The following is a 14,015-nucleotide window of genomic DNA, read 5'->3' on the forward strand; positions in this document are numbered from 1 at the left end:
GACACTCTATTCAAGAGAAACTTCCTGTTATTATAATATAAAATATTATTCTTTCACATAGGGATCTTCCTTTTACTCCTTCACTGCCTACACACACACATGCAAACAAACACACACACAGACACACACATAAAATATGACTGGCACATACATTATAACTTTCACATACTTTAATGTGGGTACATTTAGGTGGTTTAACATCAACTCCTTTAAAGTAATTTAGGACTCTGGAGATAGAGATTCTCAAACTCCAGTAATATAGAAACCCATTAAAAAGAAGAAATGTTCCCGCATTTTCTAACGTTTACATAAATTATTTTTATTCTAAGTCTATTTAAACCTATGTAAACATAAAACTAGAAATAAACTCTGTATGCATATAGATCTTATATAAACTTATAACCAAATAAACTAAAAATGAAATAAAAAACTTTCAAATAAAATTCAATTTAACATAGTGCACTTAAAAGAATGGATGAAGTGGTTTTGCTGAATTCAAATCTCTGCTCACATGAAAATGTTACTAACTGCACCACCATAAGAGTCCTTTAAATTTGGAATGCCTGGACTACTGACAGCCACATGATAAGGCATGTAATTTTTCTCAGTTTCACATTATTACAAAACATTAATTCCACACATTACAAAACACCTTCATCTTCATTTAACCCAAAAGCATCTCATTCATTAAGACTATCTCGAGGCACTTCAGCAGCCGCAGGTTACTCTGCAGACATGGCCACATCCAAGAACCACACCACACAACCAATCCCAGAAATGGCACAGAAATGGCATTAAGAAACCTCAATCCCAAAGATATGAATCTCTTAAGGGGGTAGACCCCTAGTTCCTAAGAAACATGTGCTTTGCCAAGAAGCACAACAAGAAGGGCCTGAAGAAAATGCAGGCCAACAACGCCAAGGCCATGAGTGCACGTGCTGAGGCTACCAATACCCTTGTAAATCCCAAGGAGGTCAAGCCCAAGATTCCCAAAGGGCGTCAGCCGCAAGCTTGATCCACTTGCCTACACTGCCCACCCCAAGCTTGGGAAGTGTGCTTATGCCCGCACTGCCAAGGGTCTCAGGCTCTGCCGGCCAAAGGCCAAGGCCAAGGGTCAAACCAAGGCCAGGATGCAGGTTCAACTGCAGCTTTGGCTCAAGCTTCAACTGCAGCTCCAGCTCAGGTTCCAAAAGGCACTCAGGCCCCCACGAAGCCTCCAGAGTAGAGGCCTCTGTCTGCCAATGTGAGGTCAGAAGGACTGGTGTGACCCCTGGGCTGTTGTCTGCATGGGGCTGGTGTCCTCCTGTGTTTGTACAAATAAACCTGAGGCAGGAAAAAAAAAAAAAAAAAAAAGACTACCTCTATTCTTTTCCTTAATATCCGTCTCCAACAATCAAAACAATATTACTTGGCACCACCACAAACATAAAATACAAATGCAAATTCTAACCCGAGTCAAGTGATAGTTGTGATTCAGATTATCTAGAATATGTTTAAGATAATCTACCACTAAAACTATAATACTAAATTTTTAAATTCCAGAGCATTTCCAGATCTCATTTGAAAATCCTATGTTCACTGTATGATACTGCCAGCAAATAGTGAAGAGTTTCCATTACCTGATAATTCACAGTCATCAGGAAGAATTTTCCAAGCCAACTGTAGAATCATCTTCCAGGAAAGTTAAAAATAAATTAGATTCATCTGCCCAAAATGATAACTCCAGAAATTGACTTCATTATTGCTGTTATTGTTATTAGTGAAGCATCTGCATACTGTTTAACTGTTCTAGAAGCAACAAGATGACCCCAAAGGCCATAAAACAAACAAAAAACAAAACAAAAAACTCTTGCTCAGTTTCAGAATTCTAATCTGTTCTTAGAAATTACTATAAGAAATTAATTAAGTGAAGGTACTGATAAATGGACACGGGCCTGGAAGTTTGTAGACCTACATTCTAATCCTTACTTGTCACTAACTAGCTTTATAACTATTTCTCTCTCGGGTTCTCTGCTTCCTCGTTTGTCAAATAAGATGAATAAGATATCTAAGATCTGCTAGCTATAAATTGCAATCCTTGTGATTAAGATTTTAGGACTCTATGATGATATTTTTGATACTAAAATGGTTTACTCACTGATTTTATTACACATTAAATATATGACAATTTATTACACATTAAAACCAAAACAACTCAGTTTTTCAAAAATGTCTTAGGAAGAACTGTCCATCTTATCAGTAAAAATGTAAAGAACTTGAAGAACTGTATTTTACAGCTTTCTATGAGAAAAACTAACTCATTAAAGAAAATTACAATTTAAAAAAAAATTTTTAAAGAAGTAAATTGTAATTAGAAGAACTCACATGAGACTACATGTAGCAGACACTGTGATGTGCTGCCCATATCCCCTTTCAGGAATGAAGGATTCATTATCTAGTTCCTGGGAGTGCTGCTGGAAAGCAGACCTCAGTTGTTAGTCATCTTCAGGAATTGCTTCACCTAAAGTCAGCTGCATTCCCATCCAATGGCTTCATCCAATGGTTGATCAAAATGGTGCATAAGGGCCTAGTCCCTCGCCCCAACTTAGGACAACTCTGAGGGCTATCTCAGCTGCAAAGTTCCCAGAAGAGATCAACTGAGCTCTCTGTGGATACTGAACTGCAGCCCAATTTATCCCTCTGCTTCCTTTCCATTACTTTCACAGATGTTGATTATAAGAGCAATCTAATAAACTTCCTGCATGATAATTGCTGCCTCAGTTAGCCACCCCAGGGAACTCATCCTGCAACCACTAGTTACAGGAATGCTACAAGAAAGTAGTCTCTAAAATAGTTTTGGAGTTGGGTAACTGTCCATCTAGCCACCCAGCTAACAATAAGAACCCCACCGAAAGTGTTGAGTAGAACAGACAGTCTCTAACACAAAGTAGCAGTGTAACTGTTAAAACTTTCACTGGTGGTGAACTGGGTTGTTTTACAGTGGAAGGGAAGATAGAAGTTGGCAAACCTTTTCTATAAAGGGCCACATAGTATATACGTAAACCGGGCTTTGCATTATTTCATAGTCTTCTGTTTTTGTTTTACAGCTCTTAAAAAGTGAGCCACCATAAAAACCGGCAGGCCCAGGATTTGGCCTGCAAGCCATAGTTTGTCAACCTCTAAACTAGAAAGTTCAATGTATCAGTTATTTGAGAAATATGAGGAAAACAGCAATTATAAGAACCATGAAATTGGACTGTTATTGCTAAAGGCAAAAGCAGCAAGAGAAAAGCGTCAAGCCACCTATAAGGGAGACCCTATCAGACTAACAGCAGACTTCTCAACAGAAACTCTACAGGCCAGAAGAAAATGGGATGATATATTCAAAATACTAAAAGAAAAAAACTGCCAGCCAACAATACTGTATCCAGCAAGACTATCCTTCTGAAACAAGGGAAAAATAGTGTATTTTCCAGTCAAATAAAAACTGCAGGAGTTCACCACCACAAGACCAGCCCTGCAAGAAATTCTCAAGGGAGTCCTGCATCAGAAAACCAAAAAAACGATAATCACTGATATTACCAGCTGTAGTTCTATTCAAACTTTCTGGTTTTTTCATAATTCAGTCTCGGTTTCTAGGAATTTATTCATTTCATCTAGATGATCTAATTTGTTGACCGACAATTATTCATAGTATTCTCTTAGAACCCTTTTGATTTCTGTAAATTTGGTTTTAATGACCTCTCTTTCATTTCTGATCTTAGTTATTTGAGTCTTCTCTCTTTTTTCTTAGTCCATCTAGGTAAAGATTTGTAAATTTTGTGGATCTTGTCAAAGTACCAACTTTTGGTTTCATTGATTTTCTTATTTTTTTTCTATTTTCTACTTCTTTTATCTATGCTCTAATTTTTATTATTTACTCCCTCTGCTGGGTCTGGGCTTAGTTTGCTCTTCATTTGCTAGTTTACTAAGGTGCAAAGGTGACTGTTGATCTGAGATCTTTCTTTTTATCAGTGTATACACTCGCATTAAGTAAATTTCTCTTTTAGCCAATATATATGTGCACACACACTCGCATGTGTGTGTGAAGTTTAATTCTTGGTGTCAACTTGATTAGATTAAGGAATGCCAAGAAACCTGTTAAAGCTATCTGTTTTAGGTATGTCCACGAGGGTGTTTCCAACAGAGATTAGTATGACAGCCTGAGGGTACTGGGTGAGAAAAACCCGTCCCTCAATGTGGGCAGGAACCATCCAACTGCTGGCAGCCTAGGGAGAATGAAAAAAGGTGAATCTCTCTATCCGGTGGAGCTTGGATACACTCTTCTCTCCTGTCCATGAACATCACAGCTCAAGACTCATCAGCTTTTGCGTTACGGGACTTACACCAAGGACACCATCAGCTTCCTTGGTTTTGAGGCCTTCTGACTTGGACTGAGCCACACTACCAGCATCCAGTTTGCAGAGAGCCTATTGTGGGACTTTTCTTCACAATTGCATGAGCTAATTCCCCTAATAAATCCCCTCTCACATATTTATAACATATCCATTTGATTGTGTCTCTATGAAGAACCCTAATACAATAGATTAAAAAAATTTTTTTTTTGAATTTTTATAGCACCTTTATTTATAATTGCTAAAACTTGACAGCAACCAATATTTCCGTTAGTAGGTGCATGCATAAATTTTTTGTTTTTTAATTTTATTTTGTCGATATACATTGTGGCTGATTATTGCTCCCCATCACCAAAACCTCCCTCCCTTCTCCCTCCCCCCTCCCCCCCAACAATGTCCTTTCTGTTTGCAAAAAAATGTTTTTTTAGTCATTTTTTTGGAGATATATCCAGAGTTTAAACATACCTAGTTATTTTTAGTACAGTTTTCACCCTGCTTTTTCACTTAATATGACATCTTGAAAAATCTGTCTTAAATACTCTTCAAAAGTAATGAATTTAGTAACTGCATTATATTACATTTCATGGAGGTCCATAATTTATTTAGCCATTCTCATATTGTTGGACATTCAGTTTATTTACAATTTTTTGCCTTTTTGTAACTGCCTTCCACATTTAAAAAAAATTTTTTTATTATCTACTTATGAAGATAATAAAAAAAATATCCTTCTTTCAAGAAGTAGGATAACTGAGGGCCAGCCCATGGCTCACTTGGGAGAGAGTGGTGTTGATACCACCCCACGCCACAGATTCAGATTCAGATCCCTATATAGGGATGTCCAGTTTGCTCACTTGGGAGAGCGTGGTGCCGACAACACCAAGTCAAGGGATAAGATCTCCTTACCAGTCATCTTAAAAAAAAAAAAAAAAAAAGGTAGGATAACTGGTTGAAAGTGTATGAACATTTTAAAGACTTCTATTTATAAATCCAATCTGTTCTTCAAAAAAGTTTTACCAATTTATACTTATACTAGGTAGATTATGACATTGTTTCTCTCATAGCACCAGTATTATACAGTATCATATTTTTTTCAGTTTGAGAAATGAAAAATGTCATTTTTCTGTTTTAATTTCCATTTCTATGAATATCTTAGAATGTATTTATTAGCCAGTTGTGCTTCTTCTGGGTGTATGACTTGTCTGCTGATGTCCTTCGCCAAATTTCTGTTAAGATTTTTCTAACTCATTTTTAAGACTTCTTTATGCATTAAGAATGTTAATCTCTGTGTGTCAAATCTGTTCCTTATCAAGTGACTTAAATTCAATTTGTGATGTTTTCCTTCATTTGTATGTTGAGAAAATAATTTTCTATCTAAACATTAAATATGAAGGGGGGAAAAAAAAAACTCAAACCTTTCTTGCTGGGGAGAGACTGCCCCTCCCAGGGATAGTCAATTCTTAGAGACAGCAATGGCTCTGCAGGGAACCTGCCTTTGATACACAAACCAACCAATTCAAAGGCATACCTCCTCTGTCTGGCCCTTACACCCCAGGATACAGTATTCCTATGCCTTAATCATCCTAGGGCTAGGTACCAGACAAATAGAGATCATCCCTATAGTTTAGAGCTCCCCAAAATTATTCAAACTCTTTATCCTACATTTAAACTCTTTACCTAAACTCTTTACCCTACATCTGGCCTACCTTTCCCATGGAAAACTTCAGCAAAGGCTCTAGCCTAAACCTTTCCCGCCCTTCTGTCTTCTGACTCCTAACCACCCTGGAGGGACCTGTGTGGCATGCTGTGCCTCCTGTCTGTAGGACCTGTGAGTATAATAAACTTTGTTATCTTGAGCCTCTCCTAGTCTCCTCTCCTGACCTCACCTGACTGACCATCACACGAAAGCATACAAAACGACCAGGTTCCCCTGAGCCCTCTGAGCTTGGAGAAGGAACCTATACATCCTTATTATGGGCTGGTGTTACTTCCATCTTTGTCTTATGGATCATGCAGAGAGGATGATGTCAGCAAAAATTGCAGAGTAAAGACCTTTAAAATTCTCTCCTTCATAAAAGCAACAAGAACACTGGCAAAAGTTTAAGAATCAACTTCTTCAGAATTGTGGGAATTAACCAATGGATTACAGCAATCCAGGAAGTGCTTATTCAACAACTATGGCTGAATCTCAGCAAAAACAGCAAGCTTTGTGGTATTTTAACTTGCCATTCTCATTTCACCCCTTCCCAGTTCCACAGTAGCCATGAAAACCAATAACCTGCAATCATGGTGAAAATTAGCAGCCACTGGAGGGGGCAGAAGAGGATTAGAGTTCCTTCCAAGTCCCATTGCCAAAGAACTGTCATTATCTGACATGTCTGATGGTTCCCTGGAAGACTCTAATAGCAAAGCTGTCTTTATTTGACATGACACTGAGCTCATTCAGCAGGAACAGATCTTTGAGCAAAAATGATCAGAGGCAATTGCCCAACATTGTGGCTGCCTGAGATGGTAGATAACTCTTGGACCAAAAAATAACCTAACTAAAAAGCTTAAAAGGAAAAGCTAGTCAATTAGATGTCCATAGGGAGCTATGAAAAGCTCCAACATTCCTGGGAACCTAAAAAGCCATGCTCACATGTAGCACTGTGTACATGCTCAGGGAAGACCTGAGAAGGCCTGAAGCTCTCACCTCTGGCTAAGCTTGAGGCTCTGCACAAGCAGGAAGTGAAAGCTAAGACAGAGTTGTAAACTGCCTTGCTGAATGTGGAAGGCATTCCCCACCTCCCCATAAAGTCCCTTGGCAAAGACTGAAAGACTTATGTTCCACACATACAAGATTTTGAAATCTCTGCTCACTAATTAGCTTCTCTGGCCATTTATTAGCTTAACCACTAAGCTAACTGTGCAGAGAACCACACACAACAAAAAATACAGACTTTACACAATTAGTTCAGAAAACAAACAACAACAAATAATCCTGGGGAAGGGGAGAAGCTGATTTCCAGAGTTGCCACATTATATTATTTAAAATGCCTAGTTTTCAACAAAAAATTACTAGGCATGCAGAGAAACAAGTATGGCCTATGCATGGGGAAAAAAATAACCCCCAAAACCAGGCAATATAACCTGTCCCTAAGAAAGCCCAGACATTGAGCATACTTGACTAAGACTTTAAATCAGCTACTTTAAATATGTTGAAAGAACTAAAGGAAACCATAGAACTAAAGGAGAATAACACCTCACCAAAAAGAGAAAATCAACAGACAAAAAATCATTTTAAAAAGGACCAAATAGAAATCCTAGAGTTGAGAAGTACAATAACTGAAATTAAAAAATTCAATAGAGGGCCTAACAGCAGATATGAGCTGGCAGAAGAAAGAATGAGCCAATTTGAAGATAGGTCAACTGAGATTAACCAGTCTGAGAAATAGGAACAACAAAGACTGAAGAAAAATGAGCACAGCCTCAGAAACCTGCAAGACACCATTAAGAATACCAACATGTGCATAATGGGAATCAAGGAAGGAGAGAGAGAAAAGGACAAAGAAAGTATTTGAAAAAATAATGGCCAAAGATTTCCCACAATTTGATGAAAAACATTAATCTACACATCTGTAGTGGACTGAATTATGCCCCCCCAAAACTCACTGAAGCTTGAATTGTGTCCCCAAGTTTTATATATTAGAAACTTGGCCCCACTGTGACTGTTAGGAAGGTGGAAAATCCTGTTATAGTGATTTAAGGGTGGAGCCTTGAAGAGGGGATTGGATTGTGGGACCATGCCTAAGCAAATGGATTAAAAATGGTGATCAGGGACATGGTTCTGAGGGCTTTAAAAGAAAAGAGAAGAGAATCTCTCTCTCCTTCTCTGCTCCACCATTTTCACAATAAGATATGCCCTGCCATTACTAAAGTCACCACCAAAGAAAGGCTTCACCAGATGTGATCCCTGGACTTTCGACTTCCTAAATTTCATTTTCTCATAAATCACTCAGTTCTGTGTATTTTGTTATAAGCAACAGAAATGGACTAATAAAACATCCAAGTAGGATAAATTCAAAGAGAATTCACACTTAGAACACAATGAAACTTCCAAAATGTAATGAAAGAGAAAACCTTGAAAACATCAAGAAAGAAGCAAGTCATCACATAGAAAGGACCCCCCCAACCCCCCCCAAACACAAACAACTGATTTCACATCAGAAGTCATGGTGGCAGTGGGATGATATATTCAAAGTGCTGAAAGAAAAAAAACTGTTTGTATCCAATAAAACTATCCTTCAAAAATGAAGGAGAAATTAAGACATTTCCAGATAAACAAAAACTGAAAAAACTTGTTACTAACAGACTTGTCCTAAAAGAAATACTAAAGGAAGTCTTTCAGGCTGAAATGAAAGAACACTGCACAGTAATTCAAATACACATGAAAAATAAAAAGCACCAGTAAAGGTAACTTCATAGGTGACTATAAAAGACAGTATAAATGTAATTTTGGGGTAACTTTTTTCCTTCTGATTTAAAAGACAACTATATTAAGCAATAATTAGAAATCTTTGTTGATGTGTATATTATAAACTCAGATGTTAATTGTAATCCCCAAGGCAACCACTAAGAAAATAACTTAAAAAAATACAGTAAAAATGTTAAAATGGTAAGTAGAAAATATCTTAACAACAGAAAAGAAGGCAGTAATGGAGGATAAGAGAAACAAAAGGTATCAGATCTTCAGCAATGAAGTCTCCCCAAGGGAACCTGTTTAAATAGTAATCTTAAACATCAACCCATTCCTTAAACTTCTATGCTTCACTTTGCTCTCTGGCCCTTATCACCACCTAATAAACATTATTTTCTTTCTCTACCTACCCAAATATAATCTCCAATAAATCAAAGGCTTTATTTTGTTTACAGTGCCTGGCACACAGTAGGTGCTGAATAAAGACCAATGAATGAATTGATAAATAAACAATTGTTCAAAATAAGCTTTAAAAGAACAGAAATGTTCCCAAGTCTGGTATTAAACAAAACAAAAAAAAACCCCCAGAAATGTCTTTTCCATTTTAAGAGCACCTTAACAGAAAGAAGTCTGTGTGCACATGTACAATTCATAGATTTGGCAGCAGAAATATGAAGAACTCCCTGTCTGATAGGATTCTATTTTCTTTGTTAAGTAGGAGGTAAAGACATCTGCTGAGTGAGGGGGAGGTGGTAGGGTTTAAGATTTATAGAGAGTACCTAGCTGCCTTGGATGCTTTTGTTGAAAATAATGTCTAAGTCAGATTCAAATTCTGATATATTTGATTGGGCACTGCAGCCTTAAATCAGCAGTCAGGTGATCTCATGCGAAACTGTCCACCAAAAATTCATGCATTCTTACAACTTAAAATAACAACAAAAAAGTCAGGGTTCAGATTTCAGGAGAATCAATAAAAAGAACTGAATACCCTGATTTCAGATTTTGAGAAGAGCATCACACCAAATGAAAAGACTTCTAAGTACTGAATTTATCAATTTTACAATCAAGTAAAAGTCAGTTAAACCAAAAGAACTGAAAGAGTCTCAAAGAGATATTTGTATGTTGATGTTCACAGCAGCACATTCACAATAATTAAAATGTGGAAGCAACCCAAGTGTCCACTAACACATGAATGTATAAATAAATGTGGTATATACATACAATGAAATATTATTTAGCCTTAAAAAGGAAATTCTGGGCCGAGCCCGTGGCACACTTGGGAGAGTGCGGCGCTGGGAGCGCGGCGACACTCCCGCCGCAAGTTCGGATCCTATATAGGAATGGCCGGTGCACTCACTGGCTGAGTGCCGGTCACGAAAAAAAAAAAAAAAAGGAAATTCTGACACCTGCTAGCTACAACATGAACAAACATAATGCTAAGTGAAATAAGCCGTTCAGAAAAAGACAAACACTAAAAATGAGTCCATTTATATTAGGTACCTAGAGTAGTCAAAATCATAGAGACAGAAAGTAGAACAGCGGTTACTAGGATCTGGAAAGAGGGAAGAAATTAGGAGTTATTGTTCAATGGTTATAATTTCAGTTTTACAAAATAATAAGTGTTCTGGAGATGGATAGGGTTGATGGTTGCACAACAATATGAATGTACTGAACGACACTGACGTGCACTCTTAAAAATGGTTAAGATGGGCCGACCCCGTGGTGCACTCGGGAGAGTGCAGCGCTGGGAGCACACAGCGGCGCTCCCGCCGCGGGTTCGGATCCTATATAGGGATGGCCGGTGCGCGCTCACTGGCTGAGCGCGGTGTGGGCGACACCAAGCCAAAGCTTGCGATCCCCTTACCGGTCACAAAAAAGACAAAAAAAAAAAAAAAAAAAGGTTAAGATGGTTGATTTTAGGTTATGAGTATTTTAACACAATAAAAAAAATCGAAAAAAATTAATTCAAGTTGGATCGTACACCTTAATGCAAAACAGAACCATAATGTTTCAAGAAGAAAAGCTTAGTGAGAAAGGAAAATTCCTTGTACAGGACACAAAACTCATTAGTTGTATTTTAAAAATAGACAAATTGAAATAAAAATTTTAAAAAATAAAAAAGAATCTAGAGAGAAAAGTGACCACATACTAATGGAGATATAAGAGAGAATTCTGGAAAGATTCAGTCATTGACAGGAGACTTGAAGAAACTAAACTCCAAAAAGTTTAGCAGAGACAGAATATTATCCTGCAGGTGGGTTCTAAACAAAATATAGCAGAAGGATGGTAAACTGTATTTCTAATAGCTAAAATTTCAAAAAATTACAACGAGTACACCTGATACCAATAGATGTTTACACAGAAAGTCATCTGGAGAATTCCGAGAACCAATCATAAATAATGAAAGATTTAAAACAATCCTATGGGAAGGCTAAAGCAGATATGATTAAAAGTCACTGTCAATGACCTTTAAGAAAAAATCAGATAAGCCATTTTGAAGAATGGAAATGAAACTGAGTTTGAATATTTAAGAAAGGAACAAAGGTCACAGCTACCATCCAGTCTTATACTACCTCCCTCTTAAATATGAACAGATAGTAAATGGTCATCGATGATATTTGAGGAAACCATCAGGTAAAAAAGGAGACAAACAAAAGAAAAAAACTCAGAGGAAACCAACAACTTAGGGAAAGAAAATTTCAACGACAAAAGCTCCACTACACTCAAAAAAATTACATTTAAAAACATAATACCATTCTTTAAGAAAAAATCAGAGAACAAGAAAACGTTTTTACAAATTTAAATTAATGGGATTAAAAAATAAAGTTGAAGAAACTATCTCAGAAAATAGACCAAAAGAGAAGAAAAACAGGAGAAAAAAGAAAATTTATAAATCAACAACAGGTCCATCATCTACTGAACAGAAAAAGTTTCCTTTGGATTTGGGACTATAATACTTCTCAAGAAAGACTAGGGCTGCCTCCCCCCTAGGTAGTGTTTGGGACTGTCTGTGGACATCTGTACTGGCATTTAGTGCCTGGGAATCAAGGATGCTAAAAGCCCTACAAGCACAATATAGTCCAACACAAAAATGGTGCCACCTGAACGTCTACAGTACCCCCTATTGAGAAATAGTGGTATATGGATTCTCTCAGTGCCTGATATAACAAACATTTTTATATTTCAGAACACCAGGATAAACTGAAGATATATACAAAAAAAGAATTATGAAATCAGAACAGCACCAAACTTTCAAAAGCAACACTGAAAGTTCAATGAGAAATGGCTTCAAAATGTTAACGGAAATTTATTTCTAAACTACCAATCAAGCGTGAAAACAAAATACACACATTTTTAAAAGATACGAATCCCTAAAATCTACCTCCTATGTAACATTTCTCAAGAAATGATTAGATAATGTATTTCAGCAAAATGAAGGAGTAAGCCAAGAAAAGATCCAATTAAAAAAGGGATTCCAGCAGGAGAGCAGCAGACGGTTTCAGGACACAAGAATAACTCTATAACAAATCTCAAGAATAAGACTAGATGTATAGCTCTGGAAGGCAAGTCCTCTCCCCTCCACACACAAGATGCAGAACTGGTAGATAATATGATATGCCTGAGAGTTTGAATACCCTGAAACTTTGGAGGCCCTTTTGGAAATTTAACAATATATACATAGAAAACTATGAAGATAAAAAATGGAAGCAAATAACTCCAAGAAAAACAAATAAAATGTACGGAAAAGGAAAAGTAATCACAGTATACTTCTTAAGAATTAGTATATACTTGGTCGTAATAATGTAAAAACTGAAAAACTCACTAATCATTTAAATAATTTTATTACGTACAGTGGAATACAGAGAAAGGAGATGTAAGAGGTGAAATAAATCCTCTGCTCATGTATCAGAAGCCAAAAGGTAATGTTCAGTATTGCCAGAGACAAGAAAGTGACATAAATCTACAATTTAAAAATAAAGAAGTGGGCTGGCTGGTTAGCTCACTTGGCAGTGTGTGCACTGGTAACACCAATGACAAGGGTTCAGATCCCCTTACCAGCCAGCCACCAAAAATAAAATTAAATTAAAACTATGTAAATATCACAAGATCTTCACAAGATTTCAAAGTGGGTGCTTCCGAAAGCTGGACTAGAGGGATGGACTGGGTAGGGAACAACTATTTTGGCCATAGCATTCTAGTGTTTGAGCAAAATTTAAGAAATAACAGTATTTCATAAATGTAACATTATAACACTGTTAAAAAATAAGACGGATCTATGTATATGGAAATGAAACAATATTTAAAATAAACTGACCATAGTATGAGCTTAATCTGTATCAATATATTCACTCAATTATTTACTGCAACAATTGTGTTACTGCCAGGCATTTTTCTAGGCAATGGATATGAAAGTGTACGAGACGACATCTCTACAAAAATGCACACCCTAGTTGTATACAGTTTCTCAACCTCAGCGCTATTAACATTTTGGGCTAATTTTTTTATTGGGGGGCTGGGAGGCAGTGTCCTGTGCATGTTTAGCAGCACCCCTGACCTCTATCCACTAAATGCCAATAGCACCCACCTCAGGTTGTGATAACCAAAAATGTTTTCAGACCTTGCCAGACGCCCCATGGGAACAAAATTACTCCCAGTCAAGAATCACTATTGCAAATGCATAAAAAAAATTCTGAAAAGATATACACCTAAAAAGATAGCAGTGGTTGTTCCTGGGGGATCAGAATTACAAAGAAAAAGAAAAAGAAAGAAAACTGTTCTACTTTTTTTTTTTTTAACATTTCTGTAGCTTAATATAAATATTACTTTAACAATAAATAAAATACTAAAAACAAATATAAAAACTTACAAAATAAATAGAAGTTGAACTAAATGCAACTACAAAATTTTAAATACATAATAAAATTGTAATGAATAATAGAGGGTACTTGACAGTTTTGAAAGAAAAAGGAAATGGGGAAAAGATAAACTAGTACATAAACTCATTAAAAACAGTATGAAGGGACTGGCCAGTTAGCTCAGTTGGTTAGAGTATGGTTCTGACACCACCAAGGTTGAGGGTTTGATCCCTGAACTAGCCAGCCACCAAAAATTAAATGGAAGTTCATTTTGCTGTTTTATGACAAAGTATTTTTTGTGACAATGACTATCAACAATGACAATGTCATTTG

The 14,015-nt window shown here is 36.8% G+C and overlaps 1 protein-coding gene and 1 pseudogene across 3 annotated transcripts in view; one reads left to right on the top strand and one right to left on the bottom strand.

Moving 5' to 3' along the window:
- The window catches only part of STRN3 (striatin 3), a 99,661-nt gene that overhangs the window by 73,387 nt on the left and 12,259 nt on the right, over window positions 1-14,015 (bottom strand). The gene's annotated exons all lie outside the window — the stretch shown is intronic.
- LOC134373925 (large ribosomal subunit protein eL29-like) lies at window positions 736-1,225 on the top strand (annotated as a pseudogene).

This window comes from Cynocephalus volans, chromosome 3 (genome assembly GCF_027409185.1).
Source record: "Cynocephalus volans isolate mCynVol1 chromosome 3, mCynVol1.pri, whole genome shotgun sequence".
Classification (NCBI taxonomy): Eukaryota; Metazoa; Chordata; class Mammalia; order Dermoptera; family Cynocephalidae; genus Cynocephalus; species Cynocephalus volans.